The sequence below is a fragment of the Rhea pennata genome, chromosome 6 (assembly GCF_028389875.1).
Source record: "Rhea pennata isolate bPtePen1 chromosome 6, bPtePen1.pri, whole genome shotgun sequence".
Taxonomy (NCBI): Eukaryota; Metazoa; Chordata; class Aves; order Rheiformes; family Rheidae; genus Rhea; species Rhea pennata.
Window position 1 is genome coordinate 39,756,989 of NC_084668.1, and position 27,657 is coordinate 39,784,645.

The window sequence follows — 27,657 nt, forward strand, 5'->3', positions numbered from 1 at the left end:
CCCTCTCCCAATGGCTCTGTCTCCCCCAGCAAAACCTACACATCCTACTGAAAGATGACAAAATCTAACAGGTACCAACTCGGTGCTGGCGAAGACCCAGTATCATCAGGTCACATTAGTCAACTACACGAATCCCGATGCACTTAATAGCTGAAGCACAGCTTAACTTGGTGCACCCTCAGGGGCCAGAGCCATGGCTCCAGGTGCGATAAGGACAGGATACTGTTCCTCGATGGCCACAGAGGACGATGAGGGATGGGCAGGTGAGAAGGAAGGAGGGCAAGTAGCTTGCCCTGGGAAAGCTACAGGAATTTTGAACCAAAACCAGGTATGTATCTAAAGGAAAACCAAAGCGTAGGAGACAGATGGAGAAGTGGACCACTTGCGCATCGATATTTGGGGAAGGAGCAAGACCGTTTTGCTCACAGGAGAGGCTAGAGGCTGCAATCTCACAGCCGCTAATGCCCTAATCGCACCCTCCGAGCAAGCTCCCACACTTCACTTGCGGCTGTAAAACTGCCAAGCACACACAGCTCTACCGTTTCCCACACTATCCCTTTTGCAACATCGTTCTCCACCTCCGCTGACAGGATCAAGCACCTTGCAGGCTCTCTGCTCTCATGCAATCAAAATGGGTTTGCTTTTAATACCTAACTACAGCTGATGGTATGGCAACCATTCAAGCAGGGCAACAAACCTCCCTTATTTATTTTAAATATATTCAGTGTCTGTGATTTAGAGGATTGGGAGCAGAGAACAAGTGGTCCAGTAATGCAGGGCATGAGCCAGGAGTGTCAGGCCACATGGATTTTCTTGGTCCCTTGGGACTTGCTTACCAGACCACGATGCAAGGCAGAGATGCTTGGCCACTTGCAAGCCACTTTTGCTTCTTCTCTCAGCAAAGCTGCAGAACTCTCTGCAGTGTTTCAGCGGTGGCTGTTTGCTGCAGCTTGAGTTTGGCACTGAGCTCAACTAGAGCCAAACCACTGGAAGAAGGGGAGATATGAACTGGTTTTAAGGAAAAAAAAAAAAAAAAGCCCTAGGACAGCATTTTTACAAGCATTTCATTGTTTTGTAGGAAAACATGAAGAGAAGACAGAGAGGACTGACAACATGTCCTGGGCCAGAGTCAGGGATTGCTAGCATGTACCACACGTTCTAGCCATTTCCAACAGGATTTTGGAAAAGCTCAGGAGACTGCCATCCTAGGAAGGCCAAAGGGGTGTTGCATGCAAGTGAGGACACATTTGCCTCAGTGCCTTGGCATTTTCTAATGTCCTTTTTCAGGGCACAGGGAAAAGGGACTATCGCTCCAGGGTATCCTAACTAATGTGGGTGCATCACCAGGGAGAAAGAACTAAATCTTTTGTTTCGTTTTGTTTTTCCAGCGGAGCCAGGCGATCATAAGGGTACAAACAGTGATTTAAGCTGAAGGTTTTTTGGAGCAGGACTGTCTTTTTGCCCTTCCAGTATTTAACACATGGATTTCTTCACCAGGACTGTGGTGTTCCAGTACTGCCACCCAGACAGCAGCTCTCCATTCCTTTCCTGGGACAAAGCCATATGCAATGAAAGAAGCTATACCCAAGGCCAAATACAGCTTCATTAAGAAAAAAAAAATCACAAAGAAGAAATCAGCTTTGCTGACAGCTTTCAGATACTTCCCTTTGCTAATTACAGTACAGGGGAGCAACTAGTGCCTCCAGCACAGTTTGGTTTCCTAGAATGGCATGTGGAAGTGCCATGTGTAAGCTATATATAGTAGACTGGCCAGTAATTTTTGCATTAGTGACTCTAGAGATAAGGGACCCATGTTTTTTTTATTTCCATTATTGCACTATCAATAGCAATCTTATCTTAGTTCTGAGGAAGCTGCTTAGGCCTCCCAAGCTTGCGATGTCTTAGAAAGCAGCTGGAAGTTTCTGGACTAGACAGAGACTTTTGGATACAGCTTGCAGAGCTCAGCAGGAAGTTCAGAGCTAACACGCAGCCCATCTAGGCAACTTAGAAACAACAGGCATTTTGCTGAGCCCAGGCCGCCCTGCAGAGCCTGCCCATTGCTGCCTCAAAAAGGAAGCCTTACATCTGTATTTCATGGGGTGCTGCCACACGAAGGGCCCAGACCTTTCGGCAGAAGCTGAGTTTAGAGCTTTGCTTTCAGCTGAAGCTGCTTGCCCGTGTGCCCCAGGAGGCTGGTGGGTTAGAGCAGAGGGTTCTGCAGCAGCACAACAGAAAGGCTTGCAAAGGGCAGGTGTCACTGCCATCGGAAAGGAGCCACCCCATTCTGAAAAAAAATGGTTTTAGGAAGTAATAGGTAAGCTGAACAAAACCTGTATAGCCAACTATCTCTACCAATAGCCAACCAATCTCTTCTAATAGTAGAGAAGATACGGCTTCTCCCCTTGACCAAGAACTAGTTTCTCCCTTTTTTTCCTCCAGAACTCAGTTAATTCTATCTAGAAGAAAGTTTCTCTAATGAAAACAACCTCCCAGCTGCACTATCAAAAGAGAAAGAACACTCCTTAGCTCAAATCATCCTCAAAGAAGCCCCCCAGAATAGCAGAGAAAACCTTCTCCATACCTTCTCAGCAGAAGTCTAAGCCCACCACCTTCCTGCCCTTACATAACCCAGCTGCAAGCAGGCAAGCCAGGCCATCCCTATCACCTTGTTACCTGCTGGGTAACGACCCACAGGGCTTGCAGCTGCAGGAGGGCAGATTTCAATGCCCAGCCATGTTTCTCAGATACATCCCTCCCCCCCCCCCCCAAACTCTTCTACGCTTTGGTCCCACATGCTTACCTGCAGGTCTGGCAGCCTGTGAGCTGGTCATGGGGGGTAGTTTCATTTTTCTCCTTAGCAAGATGCCCTATCTGGCACTCTCAAAAGCTACTAATGAGCAGCAATTCTGCAGTGTCTGGTGCAGCGTTCTTTGCAGTGCAGTGCAGCGCAGCGTCGGTGCAGGTATTCTCCCCTGCACTGATGGGCAGGTAAACATGGAAATGAGCTTTTGAGTGCTCAGAGATGCATCAGTCTAAGGGGTTCCCTATAGATTAAATATTCAATCCAGATTTTGCAGACATCGCAGTGCAAATCTCTTTTTTGTTTTAGCAGTTTGGCCCTGAATGTTGCACTGCTACTTCTGAACTGCACTGGAAGGTGCTGGACATTTTTTTGGCTTGCCTTTGTGTGAATTTCACCTAAATTTGCCCGCTCTCCTCTGCAGCCTGATGTGCAAAAAGCTGGAGATCTCCTTTTTCAGATATGATTCTTCAGCATTTTTCCTTAGCCTCTGAACCTCTCACATGATTGTGCTGGCACTGAAGCCAGAAAAGTTTAGTCATGGCGTGGGTCCCTCCAGCGCCAAGGAGGACAGAAATGAAAACAATAAAATCCAGAGCTAGGTGACAGAGTAAATCCCAGCCCAGAGCTAACGAGCTAGAGAGGCATGGCAAAAGGGAGAATTTAGGTAAAGGGTCCAGGCAAGTAGGAATTAGCTGCAGGGCTGCCTCCTCAGTTAAACAAATAACTTCCATTTCCAAAAATCATCAGCTTTTAGGCCAGCAGGCAAAGAGGGAAAAAAACCCACACAGTGAGCACGCATCCACCGAAGCTAGGGCTTGGCCTTTGGAAAGAAGCATGTGCCTAATTGAGTGTTTTCGATACATGTGAAAGCTGAGCTCTGCCTCAAGGAAATGGAAACAAGTTTTCCCCTCCCACACCGGCCGCCTGCTGCCCACGCTGGATACCTCGTCCCCAGCCTTGCCACCGTCCCTTGGGAAGCCATGCTTCAGCCCCTAGCCCTTACAAGAAGATGAGTCAAGCCTCGGGAAAATCCTGCTGTTACAGTAAAAAGGCCCATTTTTAAAAGAAAAATCAGTTTTGCCTTCTCCTCACTCATTCCTGTGGTTTTTAGGGGGTTCGTGTTCAAGCTTTCTTGTGAAACCAGAAGGACTGGAGACTTCCCGAGCCTCAGTGAACTGGGATTTTAGGGCAGACCTTGGGACTGGCAGCTATATGCGAAAACTGGGCAGCTCTGCAATTTGTGTGAAATCTTAGTGGCTTCTGAGATTTTCACTCTCTTCTTTTTTCCTGTTCCTGAAAAAAAGAAAGAGAAAGAAAAGAAAAAGAAAAACTGTTTGATGCTTCCCTTGGTTTTATAGCAGAAATTCTAGTTAGACCGATGATGCTATTTAAGCCATTTTCTCCAAGGAGCTGCAGTTAGGGCTCATGGAGTGAAGCCTGCTGCTGAGCAAAGGGAGCCAAAGTTCAGGCCTCCCAACACTAAACCTCACTCCTCCACTCTTGCAGAGGAAGGGGGATCTACAAATATCCCAGCAGTGATGTAGGACCCCTCCATCTGGTTGGGACAGCCCCCCAAGTCCCCGTGTTGCAATCCTGACAGCCCCCATGTGTTAGGACATGACCCAACGACCTGAGAAATCAGTGGAAAAGCTCCCACTGACCTTTAATTGATAAAATCTATCAGAGTTCATGGGAAGGCTCCTTGGCAATTCAGATGAGCTCCTGGGGTAGGCCTATCCTTCAGCCAGCAGCGTGCACAACCCCGCAGTGCAGTGCTGTCCTTGTCAGGGCACTAGCACTAAGTTCTTGTAGGTCCTTGGCTGGTGCGTTGTGCTGAAGGACATGCCTGCAGACATCCATTACATGGATCAGGGAAAGATTTCATCCCTTCCTTCTGCTGAAAAGAAATCCTGTATCTATAAGTACATGCATACACATGTGTTCATCCATAGACTCAAGTAATCAGGAACAAATGTCCCCAGTCATGATCCTTGGTACAAAAACAAAGTGTCACAATAATGTCAAAGCAATTGTGTTCTTCCTATTTCTCCTGACATCTCCTGACATTGCCACAGCTTCTGCTTTTTTCCCCTCTTAGCAGCAGTCCAACCTGGAAGTTACAAGTGTTTCATCAAAAGCAACCAAGACATGGTGAGAGCTGTTTATTGCTCATTTTCACTCATTCTCCAGCTCACTTTTGTGCATGCCTTCTTCACTGCAGCTAAGCAAGGCTCTTCATGTGAGCTTTCCAAGGTATTCTCGAAACAGGCATAGAATAAGATAGAAACACCCAGGGCTTGAGTGAACATTTTCATTTAGCACAAAAAAGGCTGAATAGGTAAGAAACTCTTCCCTGATTTGTGTGTGTGTGCTGGTGTACCTAGGGGCATGTAGATGTGAGGGCAGAAGTAGAGTCTTACGTCAGCTCCCAAAAACGGGGGTTTTGGCATGTTTTTCTTTTCCAAGGATGCTTAGACCAACCACCAAAATCAAGGTTGGATCAGTTCACTGTATCACTGCCTTAAGTTACAATGATACACTTGAGCTTATTCATTTTATGCTCCTGCAACTCACGGTCTCATGAAGAAGCTGGAGGACAACCGCAACTGTAGCTGCACATTTCTTCTTAGTCAAGCCTCCCACGCCACGGTTGCAAGACCAAGGGGTGAAAAATATTGCTGCTCTGTCTCAGACCTTCACCCAAGTGCCTGATCATTCTGTTAGGAAGCTACTGCTCTTAAACAGAGTCACTGTCCTGTCCTGTGTTATCAGTTATCTGGTTCACAGCAGCAGAGAAGCATGGTAGGGCTCAGACAAAATGCAGGACACGTAAATGGCAGGCAGTGGAGAAGAGTTCATAAGAAAGAGGAACCCTGTGGCAAGGCACATAAGGAACAATATAAACCATGTGAGCAAAGAAGAGGGAATAAATCCACTCAAGTGAATTACGATCTAAAACGATGGGCAGCAAGACTCAATGGATCTGCAGACATAGAGCAGAGCAGAAGGTGAAGAGTGGTGGTAGCATGAATAAAATCTGCTCCCTGTAGTCCATGGCTGTTGCCTGTACTGAGATTGCAGTGAGCTGCTTCTTTTGAAGATCTCCACTGAGCCATGGATCACAGAGGGTGCAATTCCAGAAGTAAGAGGTGGCTGAGACAAAGCAAGCCACAGGAAGGCTGAGAGCTGGTGTGATGAATAAATATAAAACAGCGTGCTGAGCTAGACTGCAGGAACAAACAGTAAAACTCCACATGATGCATCATGTAAGAGAAAAGTCTACCTGTGGAAGGCCCTATGAAGGCCAAGATGACAGATTGGCACATACCGTCAAGGAGGTTTGAGGAAGAAAATGTGTGGAAGAAAAAAGCTTCTGGAGAGGTGAGGGCAAAGTCTTAATGGTGGAATGAATGTGGAAATAAGACAACAAAATAAGAACTTGGATAGGTCAAATAGCTAAACTGTGAGGATTTTCATAAGGAACTAGTATCTAGAGCTACTGCTAAGCAAATACTATATCTAGCTCAACATCATCTCAGTAAATACCTCCATAACACCGTGCCTCAATCAGCTAAGGAAAAAATAAGAGATCAAAACTGTGATAGCAGAACATGACAGACACCTCAGGTTATAGGTAGGTAAGGCTGCTCAAACCCTCAGAGAAGAGGTAAAAATGGCCAGAGTGATTAAAGCAAAACATAGAAACATCTGCAACTTTGTACCTTGAGGAGAAAGGAAAGTTAGCTTCTCTGAGCTACTGCTCTGGCTATTGATGGACCGCCTCTGGGATGAGAAGTCCCACAGTACATTTAGTTTTCCTCCACTGTCACCCATCAACCATTTTCCCTGTCTAACAGAGATGGCTCCTCAACTGTCCTCCGCAATTTAAGAAGAGACCTCATACAGGGCATGCTGTTAAACTGTGCAAATAAACTCCCAGTATGAGACTTTCCAGGTTCCCACTTCAAATGTCTTCTCATGAGTGTAAGAGGCCACAGCTCACAAGCTGCACAGTTGCCTCCTCCAGAGGGTTTAAGATAGGCCTGAAGATGAGGATCTAGGCATAGGCGTGCTGAAACCATGGCAGATACATTTGTTAAGCCCTAGGGAATACCAGAGTGACGTCAGCAGGGGCTGTTTAAGGAGCTGAAGTTGGGTGCCAGAGAACAGTAGCTTCTTTTGAAGAAAGATATATTATTTAGGTTGAGGTTGATTTACTGGCAGCAACAGTTAAATTAAGGGAATTTTGTAGGGTGTAAGTTCCCTGGTTATTTGCCATGAGATCATGAGGTCACGGGATCTATGGTAAATAACATTCCTCTCTTTCCCTCGAGCATTATGGAGGCCTGCAGCGGTGAGGGGCATACTGCAGATGCTACTGTCTGCTTCTTGATCTTTCCCCTGAGGTAGTCCTACACTGGGAACAATGTTTTGCGATATTTCCATTTTAGGAAGCGAGGTGGCATTTTGCTTTTTTGCAATACGTTCTGTTGTTCACAGAACTTTTAATCTTGCAGTACTTTTAAGCAGCTGATCTTGCTGTCTCCTTTGCAGTCAGTGATGGTTGCTCAGAGGACAGCCTGCTGAAACATTTTAACCAGGGGTCAAATGCTAGTGAATGTCTATGTATCATGATGGGGCTTTTTCATCAGAAAACACTGATGACACTGACATGACACTACAGCCTCCTCCTCCACACTTGACACTAGGTAATCACATCCTGTAGACTTTTAATCAAAGATAGGTCCTACTACGTGGCAAATACTGTTTATTTGAACAATAAGAGACAGCCTTTGCCCTTGCCTTCAACCTAAATAGAGAAAAAATACTAGTGAAGCATGAATCTTCCCATTTGGAATATGTAAAGCAGGCATGGGAGGAGGAGAGAAGAAAAGCAAAGCCCTGTAGATCCTTAGAATTTGCTTTATAATCATGCCTACACAGCACCTACCCTGCAGTAATCACCCATCTCATGCCTAAAAAAACATTAGCTGAGCTCCCAGGTACGAATTCAGCTCTCCCCACCCAACCCTTGATTCTGTCTCTGCTCTGTGTTTGGAGCTTAGCAGAACATATGTTCATCACAACACCATCACAACTCTCCATTCCCAAACTCAGATGCTCTCCCGCTCACCTTTCTATTGCCTGTTCGTAGAGACAAGCCTGAAATGAGGCATAAACCCTTTGGAGAAAGGCTGCACGTTGGATGAGGAACTTGAGCTACATTTCAGTCTTGTTCCAGACAAATGAAATCCTGTTCTGGACTGCTTTGGTCCAGGTCATCTCAGAGTCTCTCTTAACCCTCAGTGTTGTTATATACCAAAAATCTCTCAAAAAGTCCCTGGCAAATCCAGGGATCAAATTTGCACTTCTTGAGCCCTGAACCACAGGTGTGTCATTCTCCCCAAACATTTTTTCTTTCCTTTGAGTTGGCTGGTTTCAATGGTAATGTTTCTGCAGTTTCTGGCTTTCAATTATCTCCATTGAATTCAAATATTTTCAGAAGCGAATCATCAAACAATAAAGCAAATGCTGACAATCTTGCAACTGAACCTACAAATCACTTGAATTCCAAGAAACGGAATCCTACACGCAAGTAATGCTGCATTTTATCACTTTCCGTTTCAGTATTTTTTTCCAAACTGTTTTGTTTCTTTGTCTCAAATCAAGTTCTTGCTGCTCAAGTCAATGGAAAAAATGGTTCAAAGCCATTGAAGGAAAAACTGTATGAGGACAAGGTATCTGAGTACTCACAGAAATGCAGAATACATATGCTTTCAAAAAAATCATCTTGCATTTTCTGCCTGACATTCCATTTTCCATTCTTTGCTGGAGATCAAAGGTGGCAGGAACAGTCTCCAGGCAAAATCTGTTCTTACAGTGTTCCTGAATCAGTCCTTACAACTGCCACTCTATTTTCTTCATAGTTAGGGTGAGCAAGTATCACCAATGTGTGAGAAATACTGCTTTGCATCATTCATTAAATATTAATTTACATCGCTTTGTTTTTAGCTGGATAATAGATACCATTTAAGCGAATGACTGCAGAACACAGGGTTTATACAGACAGAACTGGTCCTCAGACAAGGCAGCAGACAAGAACTCATCCCACTGATGTCTGAGGGACAGCAAATAACACAAGAATGGGGATGTGTTTGATTGACTACTGCAGCAGCTCACAGTGCAAACAGATTTATGAACCAGGTAAACCACGTGCATGAAGTGACCAGTCTGGGCCAGCCCAGGCTCTTGCAGCTTCACTTCATCTATGAGACATCAGATCAGTTTTGCTAGCTCTTCATTTAATTACTCATCTGCTTTGTAGAAGTGAAGTAAAGAAGTAAAATACTTCTGCAGTGATGCTACTGCAAGGTTGAGACAGAAGCACCCAACCTTGCAGTGCCCCCCAATCAGCTGTCAAGGCTAAAGGTACTGAAGCAGAAGGTCCCGCTCTGCTCCGCAGTCCCAACCCTGTGCAGAGTTTCATCACGAACATGAAGAAAGGGGGACTGTGACAAGGGTTTCCATCTACGGATGTGACTCACCAAAACCTGGCTTCAATGCTAAGGGCTGGGCCCAGCCAGCATTGGACCAACAAAACAACCCCAAGGAGCATTAGGTCTGGCAGTCCTTTCCTATTGCATAGGATTAATTGCCACCCAGGGCTGCCCCAAGGCCGTTGGCTTTTGGCCACCTGCCAATGTGGCAGGACACACTTCCACAGGGAGCAGGAAAGCATCAGAGAAGTGCTGCTCTTCTTCCCCTCAACAGAGAAGGAAAAATCACTGCATCATCAGAAACAGTCCTGCAGAGGATGTGCCTTCCAGGCCACTGGAGCTATAAAGCATCTGAAGACTTGTCCATCAGTTGACTTGCTGATGGGCAAACAGCCATAATGAGCTCTGGAAAGCTAGCATTCAGCCCCACACCCATAAGGAGGAGGCTGTAACTTTAGGAATCAGGGCTGTTTTGAGGTAGGACATACACACTTGGCCCAAAACGCACTCAAGATAGCTGCTTTTATTCCTCCTTCAGTGCATTAATATGCAGAGTGGAAATATCCGGTGTTCAGTTAGGACAACATACAGTACAGCTGGGGACCCGAGAGGAATCTGAGGTTTTCTAAACTTCTTCAAACACTTCCTCCTTTTTCCTTTTTTTTTTTATTTTTTTCCTAAAAAGTGTTTCTTTTCCCATAGGGAGATATTAACTTCATGATGTAATGACTGTGCTGAGGGCTGTACTTTAAGTAAACAGGAATGTGTAGTCACAGAAATACGAAAAACTATGAGAGAAATGTCTTTGTTCATTAAAAGTAGCCCATTCTCACTCAGCATTGTAGAGTTGATTTTTAAAGCCACTTTGCCTTCAGACACACACACACCATTCACCAAAACTTGTAAGCATCATTCATATACACCCAAAGAAAGGATTTTGTGTGGCTTAAAGCCTTAAGCAGCTTTACATGACTTTTTCTATTCTTGCACTTTAATTAAAGTACAAGCCAGCTTCTCAGAAGCTCCCATCCCACAGAAGTACCAGGGAAGAAGAGCCACTTTAACCTGCCTTGTTAGTGAAAAGACCCACAGGAGGTGACTATATTTGCAATTTTGGGCTTGATTCACAACTCTCAGCTAAAACTGGAAGCTTTTGTAGGGTACTAAAAGAATTCCAGACCTGGCAGTTCATAGACTAGGGAAGCCTATATCCATGCTTCCACCAGAGAGGGACTAGGGATGCCCAGTGTCGTAGTTGCTCATTCCCTGTGCACCCAGTCCAGCACTGGCTCTTTCTCAGTAAGATCAGGAACCTAAAAGGAGCCTAAGGAAGCTCCTAACGCTCTTTATTTCCCTGTATATTGTGCCAGACTGAACCTTTAATGTGTCAAATCACTGTTCAGAAATACAGTCTAATGACAAGCTAGGTGAATGCACCAAACTCCTTTGGAAAGAGAAGTTGAGGTGATACAGCAACCTACAAGAATCCTAGAACCTAAATGCCACCTATGCCAGGCATGAGGACTCCATCTCTAGCCTATTGAGAGAAGCAGCTGCACACGGTTAGTCAGTCCACCTGAAGATAGGTGAGAGGGATGTATATTTGAACCAGCTGTTCCCACAGGGATGCAAAATCCACAGCTATTTTTTACTTTTAGATGAAGATTACAGCATTTTCTGAATGCCCTCTTTGCAACATGTTCAGTTCTCTTGGGAGCCTTTTAGTAGAAAAGGCCCCTACCACTGCAGGCCATGACTCACTGGGAAGACTTGGAGGCCACCTGGAGCTGGGGAGGTCACGATGCTGCTCATGAGTCCAAAAGAGCTGCAGGCATCCATGGATGCATAAGTGGTTGGGGGAAGCCTGGGAATGGTGACCAGCTAGGCTCCGAGCCAAACCAGTATGAGGTTTTTACTCTGCGAGTCTGAGGATCACATCCAATAGCTAAGGGAGGAACTAGACAGGAACATCACCAGGATGACTGCACTGGAAACTGCTAGTAAAAGGCTTAGAGCCAATGCATAGAAAAGAAAGGAGAGACTCCCCAGAGAATACATCCAATGTGCTGTCTTCCTGCCTGCAAATATTTACTGGACATTCAACAGGCTGCTGCCAGTTCAGGTTTCCCAACATGCTCCTTTTTATCCCTGAAGAACACTGCAGACTTCTCTTAATTAAATCTCCCTTGACAGAAATTATAATTTCAAGTTCCATGGAAATAGTGGGTTAGAGGCTTCAAGGCACACCGAAGCCTGCACACAACATATATTTTGCAAGGCTTCTAAGGCTCAAGGGCCACACAGTTGACCCAGTGCCCATGTCCACTGTTGAAATATTGCAATTAGATCCAAGACTTTGAAACAAAGCCAAATCCTCCAGCATTTACCTGGTGAGGCACATTTTTCTCCTAGAGTTCTCTCATTTCTGGATAACCTTGCTGGAGGCCTGAAAAACCTGCAAGCAGCTTCTGCTGCCGACAGGGTCACATCTAGACACTGGGACCGGGCAGCACCACAGCTGTGGAGCAGGATGCAGAAGGGAGCAGTGGGCATTACAGGAGTGCTCTGGGTTTGTGGCTATGTGAAAAATGTCACTGCCAAAAGTGGAGCAGGTCTCTCCATCACTGCTGGCAATCCTTGCACCAACAAGCAGCTCAGGACTAATGAATGACAAGAGAGAATAAACCACAGCCTTGGGTGGGCCATGTTAAATAAAACTAATGGCCACGATCAGCTTTCTTGCCTCTGGTTTCCCACCTTAGTGTAAACAAGTAGATATAGCAGCAGTAAATGGCTCCCCACAACACGTTGCCTTGAGGGGACAGTGACAGGTCACTGCTGTTGAGTAGAGATGACCTCCTTTGTGTGCAGTTCTCTGCATTAACAAAGGCAGATGCGCAGCTTGGTGGCACAGATCTGAACAGAGATTACAGCTGATAACAGCCGCACAGAAGAGGGGAACCCAGCCCAGAGGGTCAAGTCCTACCCACTGCCAAATATAATGGGCAAGGTTCCCAAACTTCTGACAGTAAAAATTATTTCGGTTGGAGACTACAAGGACTGGAGTCTCAATTTTTCTCCAAAACCTCACCGATTATTTAAACAACCAGTCTGCCACTCTTCGTCATTTGATAAAACAAGGAGTTGGAAAAAATATCAGATCTAAAGATGTGCAAAAGAACTTTTCATTGTCTTGCAGGGAAAGATGAAGGGACTCCTACATCTCACTTGCAACCAGGTGTCTAAAAGTCTGGGATCTATTGGGAGCTGCACATCTGACCTCCCTGGATGGAGAGAGACAGGTACTTCAACAGGACCACTCAATCCAGCATGACACACCTCCCGAAGGTAACACCTCCTCCACTGGCTGTAGGAGGGTGTACAAGCTTAGACTACATGCCTGATTTCTAGATGTCTGTGGCTAAACAAGACAAATTGTGGCCCAGCTGCAGGGAATGTGCAAAAATACATACACATTAAGCTAGAAGGCCTTCAACACATTCTAGGGAGATTCAAGAGACTTCATTTTCCTGAGGAAGGCTGAGATTTCAAAGCCTGGAGGACACTCAAAAGAAACATTTCTATGTCTATTAACATCCACAGAGCATAGAGGAAATGTTTCTCCTAGGACATATGCCACTGGGTCTGGGGTGAGGATTAAGATCTCTTTCCCTGGAACGGCTCCTGCCCACTCAAATTATTTCAGGGTCACTGAACAGTGATTAGCACTGTTCCGTCCTCCGTATTTCAGCATAAATTATGTCCCTCCTGAGACAAAATAAAGGTGTACTAAAGATACGGAGTCTAAAATTCAAAAGTTCAGAAACAGCACGACTTTGGGGACTAAACTAAAACTTTGAAAATAAAAAGTTTATGAGTCAACACAAACTCTTTTTTTGTTCAGTTTCCTTCCTTGCCTCAGGGAATAGTATGAGTTGAAGCAACCATACTCTGCCATTTTCCCATCTGTAGCTGTCACTTCTCACAGCCCATGTCTTCCCCTCTGTGCCACCAGCAGCTTCTTTGGTCAGACAAACAGCTCATGGTCATTTCGACTGGTTCCACAATCTGCTGCTCCAGGCAATGGCTTACTTGGCTTACACCAGCAACTAACCCTGGCATGATGCCTCATTTCTGTGAGGCTTTGCCCTCAAAATCTGATCAGTATTAATCTTCCTGTCATGTAAATGCACAGTTATCTTTTTTTCCTTTCCTAAGGGGGCAAAAAAAAATAGAAAAATCAAATGCCATAGGAAGCACATGAGGATTGTAGTCTGGCTGACTTCTAGCCAAAGGCAAATGAAATATCGAACATTATTGTTACTTGTTTGAGTATTTTAGTTATGTGAGAACAGTTTAAAAGACAGCAAGATGAAGTCAATTCAACACTGCTGCAGCACTGCAAGAACTGCTTGACCACAGCTCGGTCTAGTTGTTTCAACGGCATTATTGCAGACAACTGATTAGAAGCTCCATTTGCAAACCAGGAGCTGGCTAGCTCTCAAACTGCACCCCCGAGAGCTACCATGCAGGCAGACCTCACCTCATCGATTCTGTCGAATCCTTCAGCTGGGTCCCCCAAACTTTCAGGCTGTTCCTGGATGCGAAGCTATCGCTGACTGGTTCCAGGCCGTGAAAAGCATCTCTCTTTGTCGTGGGCCCACAGAGAGGATTAAATACCTTGGACTCCATTCAGATGTAACATATGAACCTTAGAAATAACAAAAAAAGAAATGTCTAAGACTTATGTATTGATTGACAAATCTACCCTGCTACGAAGTCACGCGTGCCAGACAAGATATCTGTATTTTCTCTCAAAAGGCTGTCAGGTGAAACCAGACACGTTTCAGGAAGAAACAATTTTCACCAGTTTAAATTCTTCTAAATTCACTGAATTTTCCTGCTGCCTGAATATAAAGGTTGATACTACCATAGCCTTCTATAACACTGTTCAATTTAAGCCCGTATTACATGGCAAACAATACCAAGCTCATCTCATGTTACAAATGATTCTGCTACTGACATGTCAAAATACTGTTACAAATCTAAAAAAGAACACCAAGCATTTAAATAAAATAGTTTGGGTTTTCTTTTCTTTTGATGGAAAGTATATCAAAAACAATAATTGTCCCTGGATATATTTGGGAGCACTGAAAAGATGCAGAGAAATGATTTTCTGCAATCCACAAGCATGACATAGCTCTTTCCAGCTCGAAGCACAATCTCCAAAGTTAATACTAGGGCTCTAAGCAGGATAAATTATTTTTTTTCCTCTGGGCTTTAAACAGGAGCTCTAAAGAGACCAGAAGTTTTATTTAATTTTTTATTTATTTACTCTTTTAGTTTTACTAACAGTATCCTGCTTCTATGGATTTGCTCTGAATACCATATCAATGGTGCTGTCAGTGCAGGAGTTATAACTATATCTGGATGCAGCTCCTTCTCATGGGAAACTTTATTTTCCTAGAAAGCTCACAGAATGCTGCAAAATACATGAAGAAAGGAGCTGACTCTGGCCTGAACATTTGGCAGGTGAGGACTGAATGAAGCAGACCATTGCAAAGCTGTATGCTACCCAGTTATCTTAACAGCCTGTTTATTTTAAGCCTGGGTGACTGCAAAATGATGAAAGGCTGCAGACTGGACCGTATTGCTCATCCTGTAAACATTATTAAAGGCAAACCTTTTCCTAAGATCTTTTACTCTCTCAGCATTTAACATTCCTGGACAAAGCCAAGCCATCCCAAAGCATAACTGTCAGCCTGCAATGTCGCCAGCCTCCTGGATCCCCAGCATATGGGAACCTAGAATTCACACCAGGAAAGCCTGACATAGATTTCCTGGAACAGGGAATAGCTGTTTAAGAGGCTATTAAGACCCTTTGAAATCTGCAGTCCCAAACTAATCATGTCACACAGGAGTCTGTCTCCAACCACCATCTGCATGTATCTAAAGTAGGGGTCATGCTGTGCACCTACGGAGTAGCATATGGACTAGCACACCCTCTGGATCCTCACTTGGGACTGTGGGCACATCTCCAGATGGGCAGGAGTTGCAGTCTGTTTCAAGCCAGACTTGACTGCACCAGATTCCTCCTTGGGCATATGGTACACACCACAAGCCCTACCCTTCTGTTGCACAGTCCTTGCTGTTTCACCCAGTTTCATTTAGATCGAGTAGAAACATTGGCTGGCAATAAAATGAGGCTATCCTTTGGATGAACTAGAGTAGAAGCCATACCTATGGTTCAAAGATGCTCTTATCTACCTGAAGAGGACCATCAAACTACAACTGTCTGATTAAGTATTTTATTACTCCCCAGATTGGCTTTTAAATTTGGAATAATTGTGGTGGACCACTAACACCGAGCAAATCCAAAAGATGCACATATTAATCATTACTCTTGGGATAACCCTCAGATAATAAAAATTCAGGATGGGATGAAGCTGTTGAGAAAATTATTTTAAATAATTTTAAGCAGGAATATAGTGATTGATCTGTGATGTTATAGCTGAAGACACCACAAGGTTCAAGTGAGGGAGAAAGAGTTCCGTTTCCTCAAGGACACGGCCAAGTTTTAAACAAAGGGACAGAGTGGTTGCTCCTGATGGGACTTGACAAGGCCTGTTGTTACAAATGGCTGGGATCTGGAGAAACTAGCAGCCAGAAGAAATAAATTACTACAAGTTCTTACATGCCAGGCTACATGGATTCATGAAATAATGAGTGTGTGAAAATTCTGTAAAGTCTGTAAATTCTCACGCTATTGGAGTAAGTGATGGAATAAGGTCAATTAAATAAAAATTACACGTTGTTGAAATATATTACCAAATTGGTTTTAAAAAAACCAGTATTATGAAAGAAAGCTATTCTGATCATTCTGAATGTTTTTTAATCTGGTAACATAAAAACTCTCCTATTCTATGATGTGAAAATGATTTGTTTCAGTAACGGTGAAAAATTAGAACAGACTAAGGCATGATTAAGTCCAAAGGACCGCACGTGCTCCACGGCATACTAGGGCCCTGCTTCCTGTCCGGAGGACATCTCTTGCCAATCTCCAGGATCCTCCTCAAAGGGACAGTGTAAGTATCCCAAAACAGAGTCATTCCACTGACTTGGGGTCAGATTCGCAGAGAGCACATGAAATCCAAGGCAAACCCTTGAGCATTTCATGGAAAGGTTCCCACTGGCTTTAGCAGGCCTTCATTTGGTTTTTTGGGCTGCCGCCCAAAACATCACGTTCTCCAGATCAGAGGTGGGTCTGAACGGCATGATAACATGCCCCGTGCCTCTGCAGCGCGTGGCCGCAGGCAGGCACAGGCAGTCCTGCCCCCGATCTGAGATAGTGAGCTGGAAGGCACCCCGGCATGGCATACAAAGACGGGGGTAATGCAGAGACTATGCTGTTTTTGCCTTTGTCATGCAAACACAGATCATCTCCCCAAGTGCTCAGCAGCTTGAAACAGCTGTGCAGCTTCCTAAGGCAAAACCTCTGGAACCTACCGCGCTGTGAAGTTTCATAAAATCCTACACACTGGTCTGGTCTGTTGTCCTGCATGTATGTATATATTATTTGTTTGCCTTATACATTCTACACTGTAGAAATATTTTCTATTTCCTGGCAAGTGGAAATCATTAATGACTTCAGAGACAAAGAAGTTAACAGACCAGATGGTCTTGCCTTGCTTGTAAAATAAATAAATAAATAACCAGCAAAATTCACAACACCTGTTCTGAGTCTGATGTCCAGCTCTGTTACTGAGAGCCCAGCGGTCCAGAGGGACCCAGCTGCTGAATGTACACACAGTGTCCCAAGACATGCTGTAGGCTGACATACAACCTCCAGCAATCTCCCTCTCCGAGCAGGGCCCGCCCCACATTTTCTGCCAATGTGCCTGGCTAATTCGTGCTGTGCAGCAACGCCGTCCTTTTGCCTTACGTTGGAGCGCTTGCTGTATTCCCCTACAGCTCTGGCAATGGATTTGCATGCAGTCCAGGAACGCTTCATACTCTGCTTGGTACAACACGTGCCTGGCTTTGCAACTTGACAGCATGAACAATTTAGAGCCAAATCCTACCTTCTTGAGCCTGGCACAATTGTTCTGACTGAAAATCCAAAGGGGGAGGGACTGGCTGACCCTGAGCAGAGACTGGAAGACACGCATCCGCGCTGTCTCATTAAAAGGAATAGCACTGGAGCAGACAGAGCAAGGTCAGGTGAGTTAGGTGCTGTACAAGAGCACGGGGAGAAACAGCTTCTGCATGAAGGACTTACAAACCAAACAGCTGAAGAGAAAAATATTATTCCACTTAACTGTTGGAAAACTGAGGCAGACAGGAGTATGAAAGACAAGCTTAAGGTCACATGGAAAAAACTCTGGCTGAGTAACGACCTGAACTCACTGTACTGAAAGAAAGCCCAGTGTCCCATCCCAGCCCACAATGCTATCTCTCTCCCTGACCCCCCCCAGCACAACTCCTCCACTGAATCTGTCCTGCTAAGGATGCCAGCACTGCTGGGGAAACATTTTCCTCCTGGAGAAGAAAACAAAGGGTGGGGTGAGATGAGAGTGACTATGAGGGAATTGGGGATTATCATCATCACTGTGGGGTTTCATTTTTTTTTTTAAGCCACTGGTCTCTCTCCATTTTTGGCTTTGCAGATGGAAGAGAACTGCAGCTATCACTATGAAAAGTTTTCCCTGGCAGTTTGATTGCTGCCCTGACTCAGACCTCTCTGTGATACAGAGCTGGAAAGATAGAGGAGCCAGCAGCTGAGAATAACATGGCCAGCTTAGCTATGGCCTGATAGCACACACCTGAGAACCGGAGTTTCCACAATAGCTAAAAGCTTCACAAACTGATAGATCTCTGGGCCCTCATCCTTAATTCCTTAATTCCAGATCTTGGGCAGTAGCAAAAACAATAATGGAAACGACACTGTGTCTTTTAGATATTCTTTCCTACTACGTCTCTTAGATTGGAGGTCTAAATGTTCTCACTGGGTCTCAAGCCCAAGACATACGCAATTTGGCTTTAAAACCTGCTTCTATGCCCCTAGCCCTAATGGAAAACACAGGTACCTCTAGTAGCAGCTTGGACCCCCATGGGAGGCTACAAGCCTCTCTCTCTATATATATGACTGAAAGATCTGGCTGACAAGGACTGGCTGAATCTAGGTCCCACCCCAGGAGATGATGAGCTCCTGCTCATCTCATTAAACCCTCCTTAGAGAACTGGCCTCTTTCAAAAAGGCATCTAAAGGTGACTAGAAGAGCCTGTCCTTTGGCATCCACAATTGATCTACCCTCCTATGCCTTTGAGGATTTGACTCAAGCCACAAAAGACGGTACAAATCTCTCCAGTGACTTGGGCTCAGGTCCACATACTGTGAAAGCTTTCAGGGTTCAAGCTTTCAGCACTGGCAAGGAGCACCAATCTGTCTGTAATCAACAAGCAAAGCTCCTGTCCAAGACAGAGGTGCAGCAGTTCTTCCCCTCCTCTGTGCTCCACCTGCCCTGTCGTGTTGCCAGCGCCAGAAGCTGCATGAAAACAGTGCTCTAGGAAGCAGAACTCCAAAGCCATTCTGCTCTTCCACCCACTGCTAGCCTTCTCCTCAAATTTGAAAAAAGCCCCTTTATTTCTTGTTTATTTTTAAGCAGCATGCTTTTTGAGGGCAACAGACTGTCACTTTGGCCTTGCTTGTACAACACCGAGGGCAGTGGGGGCCTGGCCTCAGCAGGGATCGGTGGGTGCTATCACTGCACAGCAAACAACCCGAGGAATCTTACAACAGAGTCAGTATATAGTATCTGCTCCTCAAGTCCTGCAATACAGGAATGCCTGTGAGAGCTGCTAGCTGTTCATGCCGTTCTAACAGGCCTCGCCGCAGAGATCTTTTACCTCAGGGATGCCACATGTGTTCCATCATCTCCCAGTAGCCACCCCCAGTTCTCCCAACAGCTGCACGCACAGGAAAATACCCACAGCCATGAGTCAAGCAGCAATAACAATTCAAAGATCCCAAAGTCTAATTTCCTCTGCCGTTTGGGGCTTTTTTCCCAAGCCTGCTGACTCCCTGGGACTCTTCCCACTGACCTAAAAGGTCAGGGATTGGGTAAGTGCAGTTAGTCAGGGAATCCATCCCCACTAGCTGCAGAGATGCTAGCGGTACGCGGTGCAGCAGCACGGCCCCTCGAAATGACTTTGCTGAGTCCCAAAGTCAAGACAGACAAAGAAGGGGAGAGAGCTGGGGTTTTTTTAGAGAAGACAGGTGTCTGCAGAGAGGCTTGCTCCACTCCTTCCTAGCGAATTCCTCTCCATCATCCTCTCTGCACCTAACCCATCTGTCCTGATAGTCCTTTTACTGGAACCCCTACCTGCTGGCACACACACAGCTGCCTTTCTCCAGAGAGGAAGAGTCAGGCGTGCCCTACATCCGGCATCCCTCTGCTCCAGTGCATTTGGTAACAAAAAAATTCATCATCCTCCCATGCTTTCTCTTTCCCCCGCTGCAATATCAAACCTCTTCGGCCTTGCCCTCCCCACAGGAGATCCTTTCCCTGCAGCGCTGAGAGCCTATCCACCCCCTTTCTTGCTTTCTGGGTAACCCTGCCCCATCCTAGACTCGTCTACCTCTTACAAACACAAAACAGCTGTGCTCTAGGTGGGAAAGGAAGCAGGAGAGGGCATGAGGTGTACTGGCTTAGTGAGCAACACCTGAGGGCTTTGGCCCATGTCTCCTCAATGCCTCCCTCTCCACTGCAAAGCTGTTTTGGTGGGAAGAGAGTTCCTCTAATACAATACAAGTCACTTCACCCTTCCCAACATGTTTCTTGGGACAGGACATATGTAAGGCATCTGTCTGCAGGGCAAATATCTTGGGGAAGGGTAGGTCTGGACTGGCTCTTCTGAAAATGTCCCCTTTTAAATTAGGTCCTCTCACACATGCTGCTCCTTCTTCCCCTTACTCTCACCCATCAGTCTGTAAGCAGGGCCGCTACCATCACCGAACCTGATCGGTGATACACAGCAAGAAAGCACATCATGAGAAGATAGGCGAAGTAGCTATCAACATCAGAGTAGCCTCTTGGAGAGGGGCTACAGTCACTTGCTCATACAGAGCAGTACCTGCTTGAACGTGGCTGAGCTGTCACCAAGTGAGCTCATTTGGGCTTGCCCACATGACTTGTCTCTGCTGCAGCTCGGCACACTTCTCACTCCTGCTGCTGACATGCTTCTCAGCATATAAATACAACAGGTCCCTATTCACTCACCCCCTCTGCCTCCTTAGCAGCCTCTGCCTTCTGCAAGCAGGCAGTCTGTCCTAGTGTCCCCTCTAACTCACAGGGTCACCTCAAAACCACCTCTCCAAGGCTGAGGATTTCCTATAAGACAGGTACTGAGGAGCAGAGAAAAAGGTGAAATTCTTCTCTAATCAACTCCATCCTTCCCATCTGGAGTCACAGCTGAGTTTTTATCCAGTTGATCCTGGCAGTCTCTGAAGGCTGTCTTGCCCTGTGTTGGGGGGGCTTCAGCTCACTATACTCCATAGGGTTAATTCCTGCTCCCCCCCTCCCCCTTATCTGTAAGACCATGCTGCACACCCCACAACCTCAGGTCCCCTGTTACAGCATTAAACTTCTAGGAGAGTTTGGGTTAAAATGATCTTCTGAGAGGTTTTGTTGCTATCAGTAGGAAAGGCCCTCTCATGCTTATCCACCCATAGACCTTTCTCTGGTGATGCCTTCTGGACCGAGGGCAGGAGAACAAGACAAAAAGAAGAAGCTGGATCGAAACGTCAGGGCCTGCCAAACAAAGGGATCTTGCACAATAGGAGCCATGGGGAGGTCAGCTACGATTAGAGAAGAGCCTGCCTTTGGCAATGACTATAAAGACAGTCCTCAGGAGAGGTGATTTCAGCTTCTGGCTCTGACAAGGGCCTCCTGCCTGACTTGGCCAACTCACTTTATCTTTCCCCCTTTTTTTAATGGCAGCAATATTCTTTTTGCTCCGTTTTGTCTATATATATCACAAGCTTTTTGGAGGAAGGGTAGGATTAGGCGTGTGCTTTCTGAGCTTTGCTGAACCATGGCCACGGCTTCCCAGATTTGTTGGGTCTGATCCTATTGTGAGCTGTCTGCCTGCCTTGCTGGTAAACTGTAAATGCCCCTTTGGCCCAAAGGGCATCCCAGCTCTGCTTTGGTTCTTTAAAACCAATTAATTATTATAGATATTTCTCAGCTATTAGCACATCATTAATCAACATACCACAAATACAGGAGCTTTTTTGCTATTTCAGGCCCCTCTCCAAGAGGCTACTCTGATGTTGATAGCTACTTCGCCTATCTTCTCATGATGTGCTTTCTTGCTGTGTATTTCTGCACGTGATTTTCCCTCACTCACTCCATGAAAAATCTTGCTTTGTCAGAAAAAGAAAATGGGTCTTTATTAAGAAGAAATTTATCTACATTAAGGAAGGCTTTTCAGGCCCAAGGTAAATTTCCTTGTGAGGGCTCCAGCCTTACATTTGCAGTGCTAACATGGGGAGCAGCACACTAAATTGTGTTATACATCTAATGAGATAGAGCAGCACTTTAAAATAAGGCGTTCTAGACCTTCCCAAGGTCGGGATCAGCTAGGGTATCGTCTATGAAGAGTGCCAGTCTCTCCGCCACCATCCTTGCTTGGGATAAAACCAAAACCTTTCCAGAAATATTTCTCAGATGGCCCTTACGGCCATGGTACAGAAAAGCTGTTTGCCATCCAGGCCCATGCTATAGGCAAAATGCCAATTAGTGTTGATTAGCCTTGGTCATAACAGTCCAACCAAGGAACTGGTGGCCTCAGTCAGCATCCTCAGGTTGAAAGGAGCAAAAGAAGTCTCCGAAGGCACTAGAACTGCTGTTTCTCATGGCTGGAGAAGAGCCAGTACACAGGTCCCACCAAAACATCCCCTTCCGTAGTACATTACTCCAAGCCAAGGGGTGCACAAACTGTGCAAGCAGCTATTAGTATTCCTTACATTGGACATCACAGCCCTCACACTGGGACTTGGACAGCAGGAGAAAATCAAGCAGCTGTGGGGATGAGTTCAGCTTTACTTCCCCTCTCTCTCTCTTGTCTATGGCTGCTGCTCTGGTTTCAAAGAGTCCCCCTGGCCTGCAGCAACCACAGTGGAAACAGTGCAAAATATATATGGGAGGCCTGTTTCGAACCCATTTTAACTTCATGTTACACCTCTGCAGGATGCCCAGAGTCTGCGCCTCAGTATCTTTATCCCAGCTGAAGGAAAGAAACGGAGGATCTTGTTCCTAAGTGTGACCCTACACCAAGCAAACCCTGAAGGTTTGTCTCTGGGAAGAGACATTTGGTGCTTTAGTTTTCAAGCATTTAGATCCTTCTCTTCTGCTTCATAGCATTAAATATCTCGTGGTTAACCTCAGCTGTGACCTAAAAAAGAAAAGGAACTACATTCCTTTTGCTTGTATTTCTTTCCCTTCTCCAGAGCCAGAAAGCAAAGCTTTAGGAGTTAATATTTTTCGCCCCCACCTCCCAGGCGCCCCAAGGTTTGCAGTAAGCATTTGCCTCAGGATTTCATTCACTCAGCCCACGAGAAGTGCTTAGTCTCTTACACTATGTGCATAACACTGTCCAGGTCTGCACACTGTGATTCCCAAGAAAAGCAGAGCCAAGAACTGCATCTCAGCTGCTGATAGGCAATCGGTTCCCATCAGCTTTCCAGCGTGCGTCCCCAAAGAGTGATTCAGGGCTTGAAAATTGACGCCAAAAGCCAATGGCTCAAGACAGACAGGAAACAGAGTGCTATTTCTATTTAAAAAAAGAATGCTCCTGAGACAGGCTGAGATGAGCAGGAGGGAAGGCCTTTTCCAAGTCTCTACTATGGAAAAGCAGGAACCATTGGTGTTAATGGGGCTTGTTTTCATCTCCTTCTCCCTTATTTCTGCAGATCCTTTTAATAGAGATGGAATGTATGCAACACAACAGAGTCGAAAGATCTCTGCTGGCTTTGTCCTCCTCATGTTGCAGTTCACACTGCTATAATCTCTAGGAAATCCAGATTAACATCTTTCTGGCAATGTATATAGATATATCTGGACCCTTGAGACACAACGCTTCTTGTGCTGAAAAAACAAATGACTTGTTCTTTGAAGAACAGCTAATTCGATTGAATAGAAGGGATCATCAGCACTTATTTTTGTTCACTGGAAATATCTATATTTCAAATCCATCTGATACCCTTTAAATGGTATCAGATGGATTTGAGTCAACATCCCAGTCCTGAATGTGTCACTCAGAGTGCCTATAAATCGGGTTTACTTTTCCTCTTTCATATAAAGCCAGCTCCAACAACAGGTACACAGAGCTAAGAGCTCTGTTGGAGAAAGAAAGGAACATGCCTGAAATAAGGCGCTACTGAAGTAACTTCATTCCCTCTCATCTCTTGCTGCCAGAAGGGCCCCTAAAAATACAGTAGCACAGAGTTGTTCTAGCTCTCATCACAGCTGAGTGGTGCAGGAGCAGAGAACAGCAGCCAAATTCTTAATATCTCCTAAGTCTCTGCTGAAAGGAGCTCAGAAGCAGATGATAATTAAATCCTTAATATTTCCAATAAATATAAAGCACGGCTTTTTTTTTTTTTTTTTTTTTTTTTTTTTTTTTTTTTTAACCACACACACAGGCAGAGCCAGGAACACAGGCTGCATACAGGGAGCTGCAGCTCTGTTTCACCTGCTGGAGAGTGCTGAAATCTTTACAGTGGTACATCTGGGAGAGATACCTTAAAAGATAGCTCTAATGGAATACAAGCTCAAGCGTCAATGTTTTGCTGAACCAGCAGGTACAAAGGGCACAGGATTTTTTTTTAATCAGATATAAGAAAAAGCTTCATTACTCTTCTTTGCGAGGACACAGCATTTTCTAGTTGGGATGCAATGAATGGGTTCCAGAAACAGTAAAATGGAAGTTCTCTCTTCTTCCAGGAGTTGGGCACAGTCAAACATCCTTCCCATGCCTAATGGCCCACTGGGCTAGCAAGTAGCAAAGGAAGTGAAAAAGCTTCATATCCAGCTTTCATCCCTCCGGCCAAAGGAGAAGCTCTGTAGATACCACCAACTCAGTTCAGGATGAATTTTAGTAGTAGTCTAGACTACAGCTTGCACATACTATACCCAACGTCCCCTTGCCAGCCACGGAGTCAACTGCAGAACAGAAAAAGGTCCTACTAACAGAGTTCTCGTTCCCCTTGTACCATGTTCTGATCTTGCCCATTCTGAGCTCTACATTCATGTAGATTTGGCCCTTTCAGGGGCACAAAACTAATACCTGGGAATAGATATGAGAATAAGGCAAGCACGTAATGCTGCCTTTCTCCCAAACTCCCTCAGCCTTCAGTTATCTGCAGTTTAGTGACTTCTTTAATCACTGGGAATGCCTTTGTGTTTAATTACATTCAATGAACAGCATAGCCCAGCATGCATCATCTACATGCTCTAAATAACCCTCCAGACAACTTCTACTTCACTCCACTGGTTATGTAGGGCACCTCGGCTCCCAATTAACGTAAGGCTAAGTAGTGAATTAACCCTCTTACCTTGCAAAAACTGCATATTCTCTGCTCACAGGAAGTGTATCGGTCTAATGACCTGAATTCTGCACCTAAGCCAGTCACTGTTTGCAGGCTTACTTTTAAAAGAATCACATATTTTTCATGCCCTTACCCTGCCATCTGCCCGGTTTAATTACCAATTGCAAACTCTCTGGACAGGAATTCATCGCTTTTATCTGCCTGAGTAGAGTCTCAATCACACATACCGTCATCATACAGAACAGAATTTGAAAAGCCTGATCTCTTGATTACAAGAAATAAGAGAACTATAAATTATCCATTTTTTCAGTCAGGTATTAACTCTACAGCCTAATGACACAGATTGCAGGGCCGGGATTGTTACTGTTGGTAATTTTAGGAGAAATCCATCTCCCCTAGGACTGATGTCAGAAGAAATGCTCTATTTTAAGCAGAGGCCATTCACAAGAAGTCCTGATACTTCAAGGTCAAGTCCTTTCATTTCACTCAAGATTACATATTTACACATCTGGAAGTTCATCATCTTTTGTTCAGGTTATTTCCATTACATCTGTTTTACAGCATAAACCAAAGCAGGAATATTAAGGCAAGTTCACAAGAGTTCTCTGCTCCCATGCTGCGCACTGAAATGAATGGAGAAGACTATGTTCACTGAAGCTCTTCTGTTGGGATTTTCTTTCTCATCTTTAAAGAGAATTCAGGTTCATGAATACTGAAACCTTGGCTACATCTGTGGGATTTTATGAAATTCCCATTGTTGTTCTAACTCTGACAAGAGGAAATCAAGATCATTTATCACTAATTTCAAGATAAGTTGCATTTACCACCGGGTAAGTGCTTTGAAAATATGCCATCCTACATGTCACATCTGTTTAGGATTTGTGAAAATCTTGTTCCTCGTTAAAGACATGCATAAGATATGAGATGTTTTGAAAAATGTCCCAAAGAACCTGGGAACGATAACGAGGAGGATACAGAGACCATGTAATTAAATTTAGAAACTGCCCATTCATTGTCATGCATTGAGGGTAATGAAGGTCTAGCTTGTTCTGTGGAGCTCAGGGGAGAACAGAATAATCAGGGGATTAACAGGACATGATTTTGAAGCGTGCAACAAAATTCCCATTACGTAAGACAGCAAAAGTGAATCTCTGTGTCAAATATTGTATGTACTGGGGCAGGGTGACCGACTCAGCTAGGAGTCCAAATTTGGTGACTGAATCATTTCTCTCCCAACCTGCTGAATGGGACCCAAAGGCTTTCCCAGTTGGCTTGACAGAAATAGATACAAACATAACAGCTCTGTGGCTGTGAAGCTAACTGCCTTCTACTGCAGCTCAGGCAGGGCCAGGTTATACCACAGGATGCAAATCAGCTGCAATCTACTCTGTGAGATATAAAGAGGCAGAGTCATATTTCTTTGTATGTGTGTTTTTTTCCTGTCCGGAGACACAGTCTGAAAGACATCTCCATTAGTCAAAGATTTGAGAAAGTACCTGATAGACCTGTGCGATGCTGAACAGCAGCTCAGTGAAATACAGTGCTCTCGGGAGGCTGCGCACGTGCCATACAATGGATTTGTGCACCTATAACAGATCTGAGCCTTCTGTGCAAGAAGGAGACTCATCGCAGCCAGCCAGGATACACTGAGAAATCCCAGAGTAAACAACGGCCACCCTAAGAAGGGGAGGCCCCACGCTGCTGGAGATCGCCTGGTCTGGTAAATAAGGGATTACACGAGGAGCCAAGAAATCCCCAGAGAGGCACGGTCGGCATGAAATTTCTCTGCGTTATCAGCTCTAAGAGCAGAGCTGGCAAAAAATGAGCACTGTGCAGCTCTTGCAATAGTTTCATGTAATAACAGTGCTCAGAAGCACAGCAAATAGCACTTGTTCTCTTCCTCCCGGACCAGTGGTCATACCCTGCTATAGGACAGCCTCTTCCTTGCAATTTGGGGCTTCCTGTTGTCCTCCACACTTGGCTACTTTCCTCAGCTGCCACAGATTTTACACTAAGCACTGCCATGTCCTTCAGTTGCAAACTCAGAGACTTTAAGGCACCATCAGATTATCTCACCAACTGCTATCTTAACCCAGTTATTCTTTATCATGACTCTTTTGATCTTATTTTCAAGCCTACAAGTGAAGAATCTACCACACAGAGAAAACAAAAGGATCTATACACATTTTGAAGAGACAAGTACAAAAGAAAGGCCAATAGAAATGTCTTCTTGTTGTTTCAATCCCGTGCTAAATTTCCATCCTCCCCTGTTATTATAAACACACCTTTCCTTTGGATGGAGGTAATAACTGACCCTAAGATCCATGGACAGTCACAGGCCTAGGAAAAGACAAGGCAACCTGCTTTTGAGTACCTAAGGGAAAGAGAAAGCCTAAAGGAATAAATGGGAGGCATGCCTGCATAAGGAGGGAGAGGGCAAGCTTTTGGGGCACGGAGCTTGCTCAAGAGCATTGGAGGTTTCTGACCAAGGCAGTTGTTTGTTTCTCTTGAGATCATAGCAACAGGACTCCGTGTACATGGTTTGTAAGTAACTCATGATTTTTCCAAGGAATACCTCTCTCCAAATAATATAATCGATTTCTCCTCTTAATGGAAAAAAAATTACACGAACCTGCCAGGCCAGAGGGACAACACTATCCTCATCCAACACATCCTCATGTTTTTTTCCAAAAGCGTTTCCCAGATTTAATTCCAAGGCAGTGAGTCCTCTTGTCCAGATAGATGAG

The 27,657-nt window shown here is 45.0% G+C and overlaps 1 long non-coding RNA gene across 1 annotated transcript; it reads right to left on the reverse strand.

The window, feature by feature from the left end:
• Positions 1–1,813: 1,813 nt before the first annotated feature.
• Positions 1,814–27,657, reverse strand: LOC134142215 (uncharacterized). Its single transcript, XR_009958802.1, has 4 exons — positions 27,543–27,657; positions 13,844–14,011; positions 2,801–4,096; positions 1,814–2,284 (listed from the first exon to the last, which is right to left on the reverse strand). It is a non-coding gene; the product is annotated as an uncharacterized LOC134142215 (long non-coding RNA).